We start from the raw sequence: 15,312 nt of genomic DNA, 5'->3' as shown, positions 1-15,312 counted from the left end.
GATGATAATAGAAAACCTATACGCCAAGAAAACCTACAGAAAACCAAGACGCAAAGGTGAACAACGAATAGCCAAGATCTTGTGAAAAAGCCACGGAGTGGTCACACTGCTTCCATGGCTGCACTCCAAACATCAAAGCGGAGAGTACATTGCAATCAAAACATTTCTGTTTTGTGTCCCAAACTGCTTTGACTTCGAGATATTATTGAGTTTCTGAATTACTGATGTCACTTTTTCTGTTCTGCATTTGACGTCAGTAGTGGTTTACGAATATGTACAAAAAATTATTGAAGGGCATTTAAGCTGGTGACTTTATCATTGCATCTCTACCTCACCAGAAAATGTCATCTTCTGTGATGTTAATCAACAGTTTTATAACTAGAATCGCACTCGGTAGAGCACATACCTGTGCCAGGCTAAACAGTTTACGTTTTGTATCTCACTGATCAGCCGGATCTGGATTCGGACCACAACCAAAAATCAGACTTGTCCTTGTCACTTAACCAACTCATCGACCTGGTTTTGTCATAACTCCTCCCCAACATTTTGGATATTAAGCTACACTATATATCGGCTAAAATAATTATCGGATCCGGATCCGGAGCCAAATCTTCACCAAAATCTAATCAATTTGTACTCGTCACACACCCAAACTGCCCACTAAATTTCATCTGATTCCATGCACAACTTTTTGAGATATCCTGCACATAAACAAACACACAATGGTGTAAAACATTTTAAGTAAATTCAACACAGATCATGACACCCATCAAAGCCTCATTATTGCCACCATATGGTTTTTTGTGTCCAACCTCGATACATTTTCAATTCTGAGTGTGAAGCAAGGAAGTAGGAAGAGTGTGAAGCAAGGAAGCACAAGGAGGCATTTTAAAGTCTTTTGTATGACTCAGCTGGGGTCAAACCACCAACCTCCCAGATTCAGAGCAGATACTCTAATCATTCCACCACCAAATTTGGTTACATATTTGTTTTTGTATTGCTGACAATAACTTTGGCTATCCTTACAAGTTCTGAAAGTGCAATTGTTTTTCCTTGCATTTTTATAGAGTTTGAGTTCAACAAATTAATATCATCATCAATTTCCCGATCACCAAGTGGGTTTATTCTTCATCCCATTAAATGCCAGAGTGGAGAGTTGGCTGTAATCTTCAGCACAAAGTCAATTTGATTATTCCAAAAATATGTGGAAGTATGCATCCTTCAGGAATCTAGGTGTTATCTTGAATTCAGGCGAAAAGTTATATTGTTAAAAAAAGTATAGATATTTCGTTAATAATCCACTGAAAAGGTTGAAAAATAATACCTTCGTTGATGTTAGTCAAGCCGTGGGGTGACTGATCACGTCTTGTAAGTTCTGATGGAAAAACGGAATAATTATAATTATTATTTAAGCACATGAAGTATTTGAATGCAATATCTTGCATCATGTTTATTGAACATCATAGACATCACAGTTGCACCTCTGCAATGAATCATCTCCAAAGGACATGAACAACCATCCAAAAGGAGAAGTATGGAAAGATTGGCTCATTGATTTTCAAAATTTCCATTTACTCCAGTCCTGGACTATCCTGAGGGTGTGTTCATGGTTTCATCAGCGGAACAAAGTGGTCAATATATGATATATGTGTGTATAATCATGACATGTGTATGTATAAAACAGTGGCATGATGGTTAGTGTGAAGCTGACAAGTTGGTGGTTCAAACCTTGTTCAAGTCATACCAAAAACGGTTTTAAAATTATTATAATTATTAAGACATGCTTATTCCTTGCTTGATGTATAGCATTTAAAATGGCAAACCACCCATTACAAACTTTGCCAAGGAACTGTTTTGGCAGAAGCATCCCTCTGTGAAGAGAATGATACATCAAAATCAAACGTATCTATATTTACATACTCGTGGGTTTTGTCAGCAAAGGTTGCACTGCTCACTGTTCGTCTTTTATAATCAGCAAACAGGTTCCTGCCCAAACTTCTGTTCAGGATTACATATTTCGCACTTCATATATAGGGTCTGTGTGTGTGTGTGTGTGTGTGTGTGTGTGTGTGTGTGTGTGTGTGTGTGTGTGTGTGTGTGTGTGTGTGTATGTGTGTGTGTGAATTTATGTGTGTTTGTGAGCTTGCGCGCACATATATGTATGTACTATGTATATATACATATATATGCAAGCATACTGCTATCCTGTGTTGTGGAGTGGTGACCCATCCAGGATTGTGTCCAACAGCTAAGGAGACTGCTTTGGCAGCACCAACGTTCTGCACAGATTATGGTCCTATTTGATGGATGGAGGTATATATATATATATATATATATATATATATATATATATATATATATATATATATATATATATATATATATATATATATATATATATATATGTGCGTGCACACACACACATACACACACACACACACACACACACACACACACACATACACACACACACACACACACACACACACACACACACACACACACACACACACACACACATACCCACACACGAAGTGCGAAATCTGTAATCCTTAAGAGCAGTTTGGGCAGGAACCTGTTTGCTGATTATAAAAGACGAACAGTCAACAGTGCAACCTTTGCTGACAAAACCCACGACAGCAGAAATGTTCCCCAACGTGCATAACTCCATGCCGCCGACTTTGCACTGTCCCTTAAAATAATCGACCACACCGTGCTATATTATTCGTCTTCATGATTCATTTTTTGTGATACTCATAGATTGAACTTAACCTGCATTTGTTAGACAAAAACACAAGTTTTTGCAATGCAACATTCCACAAATTAAAAAAAAATACTTTCCTTTGAAGTCCCATGAATACTTGGATGAAAATCAAAACCTCTGAACTTTAGAACAAAACACTTTAACAATGTGTAGTGTACAATTTTCAAATCTGACAAGTCTTCTCCCCTACTGACATTGGGGTGGAGGGTTAGTGGGAGGGGGGGCGGGGGGGTTGGAGGGGATTACCATCAGTGGCCTCCCACCAACACTTGTGCAAAATATGGTGGAGATTGGGTGAAGATCGTAAATAGTCTCCACAGGAGGGGTGGGAGGAGGGGGGGGTTGGTGTCCATAACCTGACCCTGGGTACGAAGTACCAACATGTCTGCAAAATTTGGTGCACATCAGGCCAGTGCTCTTTCCCCCCCTCGCCCCCCCGAATTTTCAGATATACATGCACTCATGCATGCAGAGAATTGCCTTATTTAATATAGTAGGATTATGCTTTATCCCAAGTTCATACCTCACGTATTGCGTTGATTTGTCTTCATATGTTCTGGATAATAAATGAAAAAAAGTATCAGTGCATGATGTCTCCTGAATATCTTGCTTGCGTCATAATTGTCATGCACTAAACCCATTAAAACCCAAACCAAACTCCTGCATTTTATCCGACATATCAATGGAGGGTTAAATAAAAGTGAAAAAACCAAACAAAACAACAGCCTTACAATTAAGTTATCATGTAAAGTAAGCATATCATTCAAATCGATGAGACAATTTTCTTTCAAAGAAGAGATAATATCAAAACCAAGAAATTATTAAATAACAAAAGTAAAAGGTTTTGATTGGATGTTGTGAGAAAGATTACCTTTTGTATATTTATTTGTTGTGGTGAATTGTTTTACACCTTATTGTTTTAGGTATTGCTGTTTGCTACATCTTTTGATGTCATAGCCAAACTTGGGTGGAAGTCTATTGCCGATGGCCATACACATGAGTCTTCCTCTGGAAGTTAGGTGATAACTTTAGAGAAAACAACTTAAATATTTATACATTCGATGATAACCTCGATACATTATAACGCGACTGTTTCTTATGGTTGGTTGTATTATTTTTGCAAATACCATTACTTGTGCATGACCCATTTTGAACAAACCTGTTGAACCACTATCTAGGCCTCTGGGCCTGGGTGACATTTGAGAAGGGATGGTTTGTGTATTCACATCTTTTCTTTAGTATATTTTTTCATATGATGACTTTTTTTTTTCAATGAAACTGAACACCTGCAGATATTACTCAAATTGCTCTTACTTGAAGTTGGAAGATCAAGTCGAAAGGAAAACTAGGATGACACGAGGTCGAAAGCATACCTCCGCCATGCCGAACAGTTTACATTTTGAATGCCACTGATAGTCCGGATCGGGAACTGAACCTTTACCAAAAATGGAATCGGCTTGTTCTCGTCACCGAACCAACTCATCCACATAGTTTTGAGAGATCATGAGAAACATAGTTTTTGGCCACATCTCTCAATGGTGAAGGATTACTGTAAAAAAAAAAATTAAAATTCTCAAATCTGGATCCGGATTTCGATTTTCACCAAAGGTGAATCGATTCGCCCATGTCACACACTCACTCTGTCCTACAAGTTTTGTCTGAATCCAACAATGTACAGGGGGTGTGTACCTTGCTCCACTCACAATCACCCACCTTTACCATTCACTCGAGCTTCAATTATCGAAAAAAAATTGCCATGAACCTCATTCATCCCTCACCACTCTCACAACATGCATTCCTCCATTCATTCTTCAATCGTCGGGACAACGAAGAAGAGAGAAGGTGCTAACCCATGGTCTTCCAATTCACAAAGTAATAAAAACCCATCTCGTCTATTTAAACACATCACGAATTTTGGGCATTGTCATCATCTCTATCCATCTGCATTCTCCAGTCTCTTGCCTTCTAAAATTATGTACCCTCTGGGTCACACGGTTCCCCCACTGACCCAGGCTCCAGCCTTTGTGCCGTGCAGGCGTGCCAGGAAACCGACACCCTGGACCAAATGCATGCCGCAACCCACCGCATCATATGTGCTGCCAACCCACTGCAGTGCTTGCTTGTTAACGGGGCTCACACGGAACGCATCTTTTGTCCCGTGATTCCCCACCCGCAGCCACAGTGGTCATGCCCTTTCATGTCATACTTGTATTTTGACCCCAGCATGGCACACACCATGCTTCCAAGAACAGCAATTTCTGAACGCCTGACTTCTGGTGCACACACAACCCAGGGTCCCCACATGACCTTTTCATGCAGTCTGTGGTGCCCCCGCTAATCCGCCAATGAGTCTGGGGACTCCACGGGAATTTAATTCCAGCTCCCTTCCTCCAAGGCTCTTTTGGGATTTCATTGCCCCCCCCCCCAATTTGCCTTGCTATTCCGTCCCCCTCTATAGGGATCACCACAACAATGAAATGCGCCCAAACAACTGCGTTTTAGTGGGGCAACTTAGCATAACAATTGTGCATTTTGTGAGGAAAGCACCAAATTTGGCACACGAGTAGCCTATCATATTATGAACAGATTTGGATATTGGGCCATCTAAAATTCAGCCGCTGATGGGTGTGGCAGCCATTTTCCACTGGCATCAAAATTTTTGAGATGGCTCGATATCCAAATCTGTTCATAATACGATAGGCTACTCGAGTGCCAAATTTGGTGCTTTCCTCACAAAATGCACAATTGTTCTGCTATATTTAGCTAAGTTGCCCCACTATTTCGTTTTTTTTAACTGACATGTTCTGTATAGAACCCGACAGGAGCATTTCAAACCCACACTACCAACTTGGCAAACGCCTGCCTGTGGGAATGCTCTCACCTGCAGCGACATTTGCACCCAAACGGTCGGCTCATTCCGAACCGTACTCAGACCTTCAACACAATGGGGAAACCATGATAATTTAAATCTTGTACGGTCATTTCATCTGTTAAACAATAGACAGGACACATTGGGGTCTGCAAAGTATTTATGCTGTGCCACTGGGCACTTGTTTCGGTGCTTGGAGGCAGCACTTAACTCCTTCAAGGGCTGCAGCATGGATCAGAATCACGCGTTCCGTGCTAGTAAAGTCATGGGAATGAACAATATGAAAAAAATTTTAAACTCCACCTGTGTGCATTTTCTTTTAATTCAATATATTCATCAATGATAAAATGCCATCCTTCGGATGAACGTTAAACAGGATGTCCAGGCACACACTCACCTCCAAGCTGTGTCTCGCCTCTGTTGGAATCTCGGTCCACATCGCGATTGTCCACATATCATCCTCCACTTTACTTTGTCACTCTTCCCTGCTCGTGGTTGTACCCTCCTTTTTCCGCTGTTATTTTCGTTTTTTGTCCTTATCCATTCTATTTTCACCTCTTCCATGAGCCTCGATGCTGCATTGGCGGGAGGGGGGGGGGGGAGGAGGCAGAGAAATGGCAATTTTCAAGTTAGAAACAATTCAACTTACAAACAAAGTTCAGGAACATCACCGATTCGTAAGTTTGGGACTGTGTGTGTGTGTGTGTGTGTGTGTGTGTGTGTGTGTGTGTGTGTGTGTGTGTGTGTGTGTGTGTGTGTGTGTGTGTGATTGTGGTCATAAACCATAATATAGCATCATTCGCTTTGCTAACTCTCCCTCACCCCTCTATCTGTCCCCTCCTCGCTGCCCTTCTCCTCTTAATAAAGTGTGGCACAATCCCCACTCCCCTCCCCTCCCCTTTTCCCACCCCCTCTACTCTCTTAGTATTCCCATCAGCGAAGTGATGGGTGATGTTTGGTTTCGCAGTTCTCAATGCAGTTCCCAACTGAGGAGCCAAGGTGCAGATATCGGTAACATTTTCTTGGTGTTCATGTTATTTTTAGTCCATGTTTGTTTTTGCTCATGCATGTGCCTCACATGTCTTTGGGTTTGCATCATTTCTGGAGATGCAACTATGGTATTATTGCAGTATTAACTCACCCCCCCAAAAAAAAAAATACCCCCACAGATTGATGCAGGAATTTATGGTTTTGCCAGGGTACAAGCACAACAGCAAACTCTCCTATTATTTGTCAGAAGTCATTTCTTGTTATCCCTTCCAGCAAATATTATGGAATTGAGAAAAAGTATCTATCATGCCTTCTCCAGTGTTCACTGTATGATGACAAGTAGGATATTCTGTCAGACATAGCAATGATTAATTTTCTTCATTTACAAATATGGCTATGAAACATACCCATCCATCCATCCATTAGGACCATACTCTGTGCAGACCGTTGGTGCTCCCGAAGCAGTCTCCTTGGCTGTTGGGTACAATCCTCCATGGGTTGACACTCCAACACAGGATACCAGCAAGCTGGCACTCATTTCGCCAACCTTAGAAGGATGACAGGCAGAGTCAAACCACCTGGTAGTAATTCAACAGCCAAGTGGGATTTGAACTCAGGATCCTAGGATCCCAGAACCACCACCCGAACCAATAAGTCAACACCAGGCATAAACATATGCAATGGATATATTAACTTTGAAACATTTATGGTGTCCATATTATTTTTCATCCATTGTCAGTTTGTGATTTTATGAGGTTGATTTTTTTTCTTGATAAATGAAAACAGTCGAACATATGTTATTACAATATCTGTGAATGGAATAAATTTTGGCATGGTAAATTAAATGGATGTGACAAGGCTTTTAGATGATACAGCCTGATTGGCCCAAGTGATATATCCATTACAGTATGTGTCAGTGGCATGTTGGAACTGGCCCAGAATTCAGATTATAAAAAAAGACAAGTGTATATTTAGTCTGTTATAAAAAATATTTTTCAAAAGCAGACAACCCAGTTTATATTTCCCCTGAATATGTGTGTTTGGGAACAGAACTGCATCTCCAAGAAATGTTGCAGCACAGGCAATGAGTAATTGACCTCTTTGAAATGCATTCATTTTGCCATTCCCTTTTGATATTTATTTTTATATTTCTGCACTGGATTTGCAATTATTTCATGACTGTTACATATTTTTTGTGGAAGTAAAGCTAGAACATTCAATCAACATTAATAGAGCAGTGGCAAATCAGCATAAGATGCCAAACACCCCTTCCCCTGGAAGAACAAATCGCACCATGGTGTTTTTTAAAAGGTTGTTATAGGAGATGAGCTGAGGTACCCAGTGTTTCTCAGGATAAATTTCACATCATTTCTCCAGTTTAAATAAAACAAAGTTTAAAACAAAAGGCTGTATTTGATTAATTGTTTTTTTTTCTGCTTATGAGATTGTCTTTCTTGCAATGTTTCTGGTGCTCTGGCTGTTGCACGACTTTCACGGTCAGCTTCAAGGTGTAATTGTCTTTCTTGTGAGCTTTCCTCCTTCCAGGCTTCTTTTGTTTTTCTGGCTGTTGACGTCGAGCTACCCAAACTTGCCTGTTTCTTTGGTGGCATGGTAAAGTTGTCAGGATTTTCGAAAGCTGGCAAAAAACATTGCCACATTAACTTCCTGCAACGACCATTACAGACATGATGGGAGCTGATGTGGCAGAAAAGGACGGGACCTCAGGTCAGGTCAGGTATGGGAGCATGAGCCAGAACAGCGCGTCGCTGCGTCCACTTTCCGCCGGTACTCCAGGGGCATCCGTCTGGCCATCCCCCAAGCAGATGCCAGGCCCATCCCCATATCCTTGAGATGATGGTCAACCTGCTGCAACCACAAGGCACGTGGTCAGCCCACTGGCCTCCTCCACTCATGAAACTCCCTCGCTGAGAGAATCTGGTGAGCAGGATCAGCGTCAGGAAAACGAGCCACATGTCCATACAGCCGCAACTGACGCTCACGGACTATGCAGGTAATAAATCTCATCCGAGTCTCTCTTAGCAACCGCTCATTGGACACAAAATCCGAACAGCGATAGCCAAGGATTCTTCAAACAGACCTGGTACCAAAGGAATTAAGTCTCCGTCTCAGATCCTTGGTGAGAGTCCAAGTCTCGCATCCATAGAGCAAGACTGGAAGTACCAAGGACCTGAAGACTCGGACTTTCGTCCTCCCGCACAGGTACCGGCAGCACCACACCCCATGATCCAGTGAATTCATGACTCCCCAGGCCCGACCCAGACGTCTACTGACCTCTGACTCACAGCTAGCAGAGAGATGAATATTGCTGCCAAGGCAAGTGAATCTCTCCACGACCTCAACATCCTCACCACAAACAGACACAGACAGGACAGCAGCAACCAAGATGCCACCAAAAGCCTGGATCTTAGTATTGACCCAAGAAACCCGTAATCCCAGCGGCTCCAACTCCTCATTCAGCACCTCGAGGGCCCCCAAAAGGATATCTATAGTCTCCGCAAAGATGACTGCATCATCTGCAAAATCAAGGTCCAAGATCTTGACATTCCCAAACGATGCACAGCAGCTTCATCTCTCTGACATCGTCCCTAAAATCCAGTCCATACAAGTGCTGAAAAGTGTGGGGGCCAGTACACACCCCTGACGAACTCCAGTAACAACTGGAAATAAGTCAGAGATGGTACCACCACACTTCACAGCACTCTCAATACCAGTAGAGTTCAGACATCAGATCGATCAGTTTTGGTGGCACCCCACAAAGACCAAGAATCCTCCAGAGGACATCCCGATTCACTGAATCGAACGCTTTACAGAGATCAACAAAGGCTGCAAGCAGCCCCTGCCGAAACTCTCATCTGCATTCGGTGAGGACATGAAGAGCAAGGAAACAGTCAATCGTTGACCGCTTTGGTGTAAAGCCTGACTGCTCTGGACGATGGTGCTCAAGCAGATGGTGGCGAACCCTATCAAGAATTATCCGAGCAAAGACCTTGCCCGGCACTGAGAGCAGCGTCACCCCTCGGTCGTTGTTGCAGTCTTGGCGATCACCCTTCCCTTTCCAGAGAGGAACAACAAGGCCCCTCTTCCAATCAGTTGGGATGATGCCTGTGTTCCAGGCAGAGCACAAAACTGCATGCAACGACACGAGTGCAGTATTTCCCCCAGCCTTGAAAGTTCAGCATGGATGCCACAGATCCCTGGAGCTTTGCCCCGTTTCAACTGGTTCACCACAACCCGTGTTTCCACAAGCGAAGGTGGACCACAGTTTATTTGAGGGTCAGCAACAGGGATTGTAACACCCTTGATGTCAAACTCGACAGCTGGGGGATCAGCCTGGTACAACCGCTCAAAGTAACCGGCCCAGCGGGCCTTCACTTCAGACTCCTCTGTCAAGAGCCTACCACTCTCTGCTCGAACTGTAGTGCTCCGAGGGATGGGCTTGGATGAACGCAATGTGCGGATTCCCCTGTAAGCGGGACGAGAATCACCTGTCCACAGGTGATGCTCTACCCCCTCACAAATTCCTCGCACATAGGCCTCCTTGTCCACCCTCAGTGCACGTACAGTTTTACGCCTCAGCTCCCTGAACAGCTCAGCTCTGCCATTCAGCCTGCCCTACGACTCTGGTCAATGGTATCCAGTGTCCCTTGAGAGACAAAATTTTTCTTTGCCCCGCGGTGAGTTCCAAGACATCCACCGGCAACATCAAGGACGGTGGTCTTGAAGGCACTCCACAACTCTTCAGGATCCCCCAAAGCACCCAGACCCCCCAAGTGTCCACTCAGCCTGTTCGCAAACTCCTCAGCTACTCTCTCATCCCCGAAGTTGCCAACATCCAGCCTAGGCTGGGATGGTACCATTCTCCAGGATTTAAGGTGCAGCTTTAGAGTTGCTACAACAAGCCTGTGGTCAGTATTGAGGAACTGAGCACTCCGGTAGACCCTGCAATTCTGGATCATCCTCCAACGACCGTCAATGAGGACATGGTCAATCTCCTTTGCCACACCGCCAGCGTTGGAATACCAAGTCCAGCGATGAGCTTGTGGGCGCTGAAACCATGAACCGGCCACCCTAAGTCCATGACGTCTTGCAAAGTCAAGGAACTTAGTGCTATTCTGGTTCATAGTTCCTGACCCATGGGGACCAACACACACCTCATAACCATCCCTATCAGTTCCAGTCGATGCGTTGAAATCCTCCAAGACTAGAAGTGTATCTCGTCTGGGGCACTGATCAACCACAGACTCGAGCATGGCGTAGAATGCGTCCTTCACGGTGAGATCACTCGCCTCAGTTGGAGCATAAACAGAGACCAAGGAAATGACACCTAAGGAGTGACGAATCCTTAATCTCATAATACGCTCGTTGACCGGTGCTACCTCAATTATCATTGGGGTCAGCTTATTGGGCACATCTACAGCAACTCCTTGGGTATGGTAACCATCAGAGCCACCAGACCAATAGTAGGTGTAACCACCCACCATTTTCTCTCCGCAATCCGGTCTCCGAACCTCAGAGAGAGCTGCAATCCCGATGTCCAAACGCTTGAGCTCAGATGATAACAGAGACAGGTGATCATCCACTCTTCGGGATTGGACATTCCAGGCACCCACCCGAAGGGACCGCCTCAGGTTAACCCAAGGAGACGGCCGTCTGGTGGACTCTTTTCTTGTGGACTGTGGACTGGTGGACTGTGGACGGGACCTGTTTTCGTGAAAATGTACCAAAATGTGGAATTGCACCAAATCGAACACTTGTTCATGTTGCAGGTACAGTGAAATGCAGTGTTGTTGCGGATCCCGTTTGCGACGCACTCCTTTCTTGGTAGCTCCAAGTCAAATAGTTTTAGTCCGGATGTCAAACACAATTTTTCAAGATGACCTTGCATTAGGGTCCGCACAATGTTTTTCTGCATTTTTGTGATCATCAGACCATCAGAATGAATATTCCGATTGATGCCACTCTGGCACCCTTGAGCAATTTTGTAGAAAACTCATTAATATGCAAATTAGCGGTGGCCATTGTCTAAATTACTATTTTTTGTAATATCTCCAAAAGTTAGCATCCAAACAGCCTGGTTGAGGTGTCCACACCCATATTTTTAGGGTCACTGGTCATGATACACCCACTTACAATTTAATAACATTTAAATTTAGCTCATTGATATGCAAAGTAGCAGTCAGCATTATCAAAATAACAATTTTTCTTAATATCTCCAGAAGTAAGCATCCAAACAGCCTGGTTGAGGTGTCCAAACCCATGTTTTTAGGGTCACTGGTCATGATAAACCCATTTACTATTTGATAACATTGAAATTTAGCTCATTACTTTGCAAATTAGCAGTCGTCATTATTGAAAATGTAGATAAATAGACATATAGATAGAAAAAAAAAACACTTCAGTCTTTGTGAATAGAGATCACCTTATTATTCATTCAGATTCAACAATTCATCAGTATGCAATGAAAGCAGCTAACAACATGAACAAAAGAAGACATTCCTGTGTAAATCAAATGTTCATATATATAAATATATATATATATATATATATATATTTATATATATATATATATATATATATATATATATATATATATATATATATATATATATATATATATATATATATATATATATATATATATATAACAGGTTTGTAAACCTGAAGAAGGCTACTTCAGTGCTTGGTGTCTCATTCAGTGTCAGAGTCATCAAGGGCAAATGCAGCAGCTGTCTTGGGCACTCATTCCTGCAGCCATTATCTCCATGGCAGGTACAGAAAACTGTGCATGGTAACTTGGCTGCTGTGCAGCAGCATTGAGCTGTGTATCATTGCTTGTCGGAGGAACATTCACATCGTATTAGCTCCAAGACCTCTGGTGGTGCAAGAGCGACATTGGGCAGCAGCAAAATGGGAAGTAATGATCTTGATGCCTCATCACGTTTCCATCCGTACTGAGTGGGATCCAGAGGTGGTGGCTGCAGCTCAGCAGCTGACTTCCATATTGCTGTCTGGATATGAGCGTGTCGCATGTTTTGTTCAAAGGACTCTGTAGTTGGTGGCAGAGCCTTTCCGTCTGGTGCTTTGATGGCATTTGGTTTCGCCATCTTCATAGACCACACCTCTTTGCGAACATAAGACATGTTGCTTCTCTCCTTGCTACCATAGCAAACAGCCATGAACACAGTGGCTTCGGCGATGACATCGTCTTTAGATGCATCCACATTCCCAAGTTTTTGAAGTGAATGGCCTGCTGCGAGTGTCTTCTTGCCAGTCAGTTTACCTGTACCATACATCTGGGCAACGGTGTCGCAACCTGTCAGTGCGTATAAAGCTAGTAGGTCTTGTACCATTCTGGCATGCTTTCTGGCAGTGACCCCAATGTCGATCAACGATCGGCCAGGACATGTTGCTTCCATTGTTATGTAGCATTGCAGATGAAGTTCTGCGAAGTGATACACAAGCAAGATGAACACATCAGTATAATCACAGATGACTGTGATGCATTTTGCGCCATCTTCAGCAACTTTAGCGACTTGATGAATCATGATGACATCTGCCTCCTCGTGCGTCGTCTTCAAATCAGTGCGACACCTTTGGGCTCCGTGGTGTATTTCCACTGGGGTAGACTCCTGTCCCATAATGACGAGCCTGTGTTGGCTCTGCTTTCTCTGTTGACTAACGTCAATCAAATTCTGGCAAATCTGTTCTATCAGCTGAACTTTGTTCTCAGTTACTGACAGAACCACCAGCTGTGGAGGCAGTGGAGTCTGGCGGTTCAACCTGTGGTGCCTACGAGCTTGCTGCCCAGCTCTTTCTAATCTTGTTCCACTCTTGAAGCTGAAATAATATCTGTCAAATACCAGATATACATCTGATTTATCCACCTTTGCCATGATGTAGCTCGTGAAGTTGTCAACAAAGTCTTGCACAATTCCCCTGTTAGGCCATTGAATAACCCAGAGGATTGCACAACCATCTAAGATGGTGACTTCAGGTTGTGGAGCCAGTCTTGTTGAGATTTCCACTTGGAGATTCTTCTTCAATGTCGACTTGGTCTTTGCTATTCTCATCTCCCCCTTTTCATTGAACATTGGTGTTGGCACAGGTGCAAGCTCGTACTCTAAGACGTCACATTGTTTGATGTTTCGACTTTGTTGGAGTCCCATGACCCTGGAGAAGATGAGATTTAGATCACAAACCTCAGTAGATCCCACACGCATGACTTTCTGTGTCACTGCCATAGTTATGACTTGTTTAGATAAGGGAGCGTTGAATCCTGCTGTCCAGCTTTCTTCATACGAATGCGTCTGTGCTCGACCAATGTCAACTGCCCTTGGCACGTTCATCTTCTCAGGTCCAATTCTGCCAGTTACAATGTTGACAACTCTGTCTGCATGTTTGTTTGGGTCAAGTGGGTCGATACAGGACTGGAGTTTTCTCCTTATGTTATCTCCGTCCTCTGCATCAGATCGTATGCGTGATGGCTTCTCTTCCTTGTGAATTGTCACCTCTGTGACTATGTGCCCCTCAGACATATCTGTGAGATGGTGGACTACCTGACTAAACATGTGCATACTATATTCCCACTTCTTCAGTGTAGAAGGCTTCAGTGTAATGCCAACAATTCCATGTATGCCATGACCGTAGCGCATGAACGTGGACTCGATGTACATATCCGACCATATGCCGTTCCATCGGCCCTTCTTGTGCCGCATCACGTGATCTCCATTTAAGAACATTTCCAGAATGTCTCCATGAAGCCTTTCCATTGATCGAAGGTCACAGAGCCCATATCTTCCATAGTTGTGATGTCCAGCTGTGAAGATGTCGGGAAGCATCTCCTTCATAGCCCAAAATGCAATGGCCAGTCTTCTTCATGCTCAGCACAAACAAACGCCATCATGATGAGTACAGGTTTCACAAGGTTCTGTACTCATAGCTGTGCAGTCATGGTCTTTGTTGCTTTGGTTCATTAAGTGTGATCATTAAGTCTTCATGACTTTCTGCCTGAGCCACGCTGGAACGAAGAACCTCCTCAGTCACCAATCGCAGGGCCCTGAAGTTTTGGAGAAACTTTTTTCCACCAGGCATATGAGCAACACCTCCAAAGGCAGTGATATTCATGTCTCTGCTGGCTGTGAGCCAGAGGTCAATAGACATCTGGGTCGGGCCAGGGGAGTCAAGGATTCACTGGATCATGGGGTGTGACACTGTCGGTACCTGTGCGGGAGGACGAAAGTCCGAGTCTTCTGGTCCTTGGTGCTTCCAGTCTTGCTCTACAGATGAGAGACTTGGACTCTGCATAGGGATCTGAGACGGAGACTAATTATTTTGGTACCAGTTGTCTCTTTACGAGAATCCTTGGCTATCGCTGGTCAGACTTTGTGTCCAATGAGCAGTTGCGGAAAGAGACTTGAATGACGTTTGTTTCCTGCATTGTCCCTGAGCATCAGCTGCAGCTGTTTGGACACGCTGCTCATTTTCCTGACACTGATCCTGCTCACCAGATTCTCTCAGCGATGGAGCCTCGTGAGTGAAGGAGGACAATGGGCTGACCACGTGCCTCGTGGTTGCAGCAAGTTGATCAGCATCTCAAAGAGATGGGGATGAGGCACGCATCTGCCTGGGGGATGGCTAGACAGAGGCCACTGGAGTACCAGCGGAAAGT

At 43.7% G+C, this 15,312-nt stretch overlaps 1 long non-coding RNA gene across 1 annotated transcript; it reads right to left on the bottom strand.

Annotated features, from left to right (window-relative positions):
- Positions 1-1,323: 1,323 nt before the first annotated feature.
- Positions 1,324-6,445, bottom strand: LOC147034937 (uncharacterized). The gene is made up of 3 exons (XR_015060873.1): positions 6,031-6,445; positions 3,288-3,320; positions 1,324-1,375 (listed from the first exon to the last, which is right to left on the bottom strand). It is a non-coding gene; the product is annotated as an uncharacterized LOC147034937 (long non-coding RNA).
- Positions 6,446-15,312: the final 8,867 nt, after the last annotated feature.

The sequence above is a fragment of the Eptatretus burgeri genome, chromosome 1 (genome assembly GCF_056783735.1).
Source record: "Eptatretus burgeri isolate ZD-2024b chromosome 1, Ebu_testis_v1, whole genome shotgun sequence".
In the NCBI taxonomy this organism is placed as follows: domain Eukaryota; kingdom Metazoa; phylum Chordata; class Myxini; order Myxiniformes; family Myxinidae; genus Eptatretus; species Eptatretus burgeri.
The sequence above is the reverse complement of the archived record's forward strand: the minus strand, read 5'-3'. Positions and strand labels throughout refer to the sequence as shown.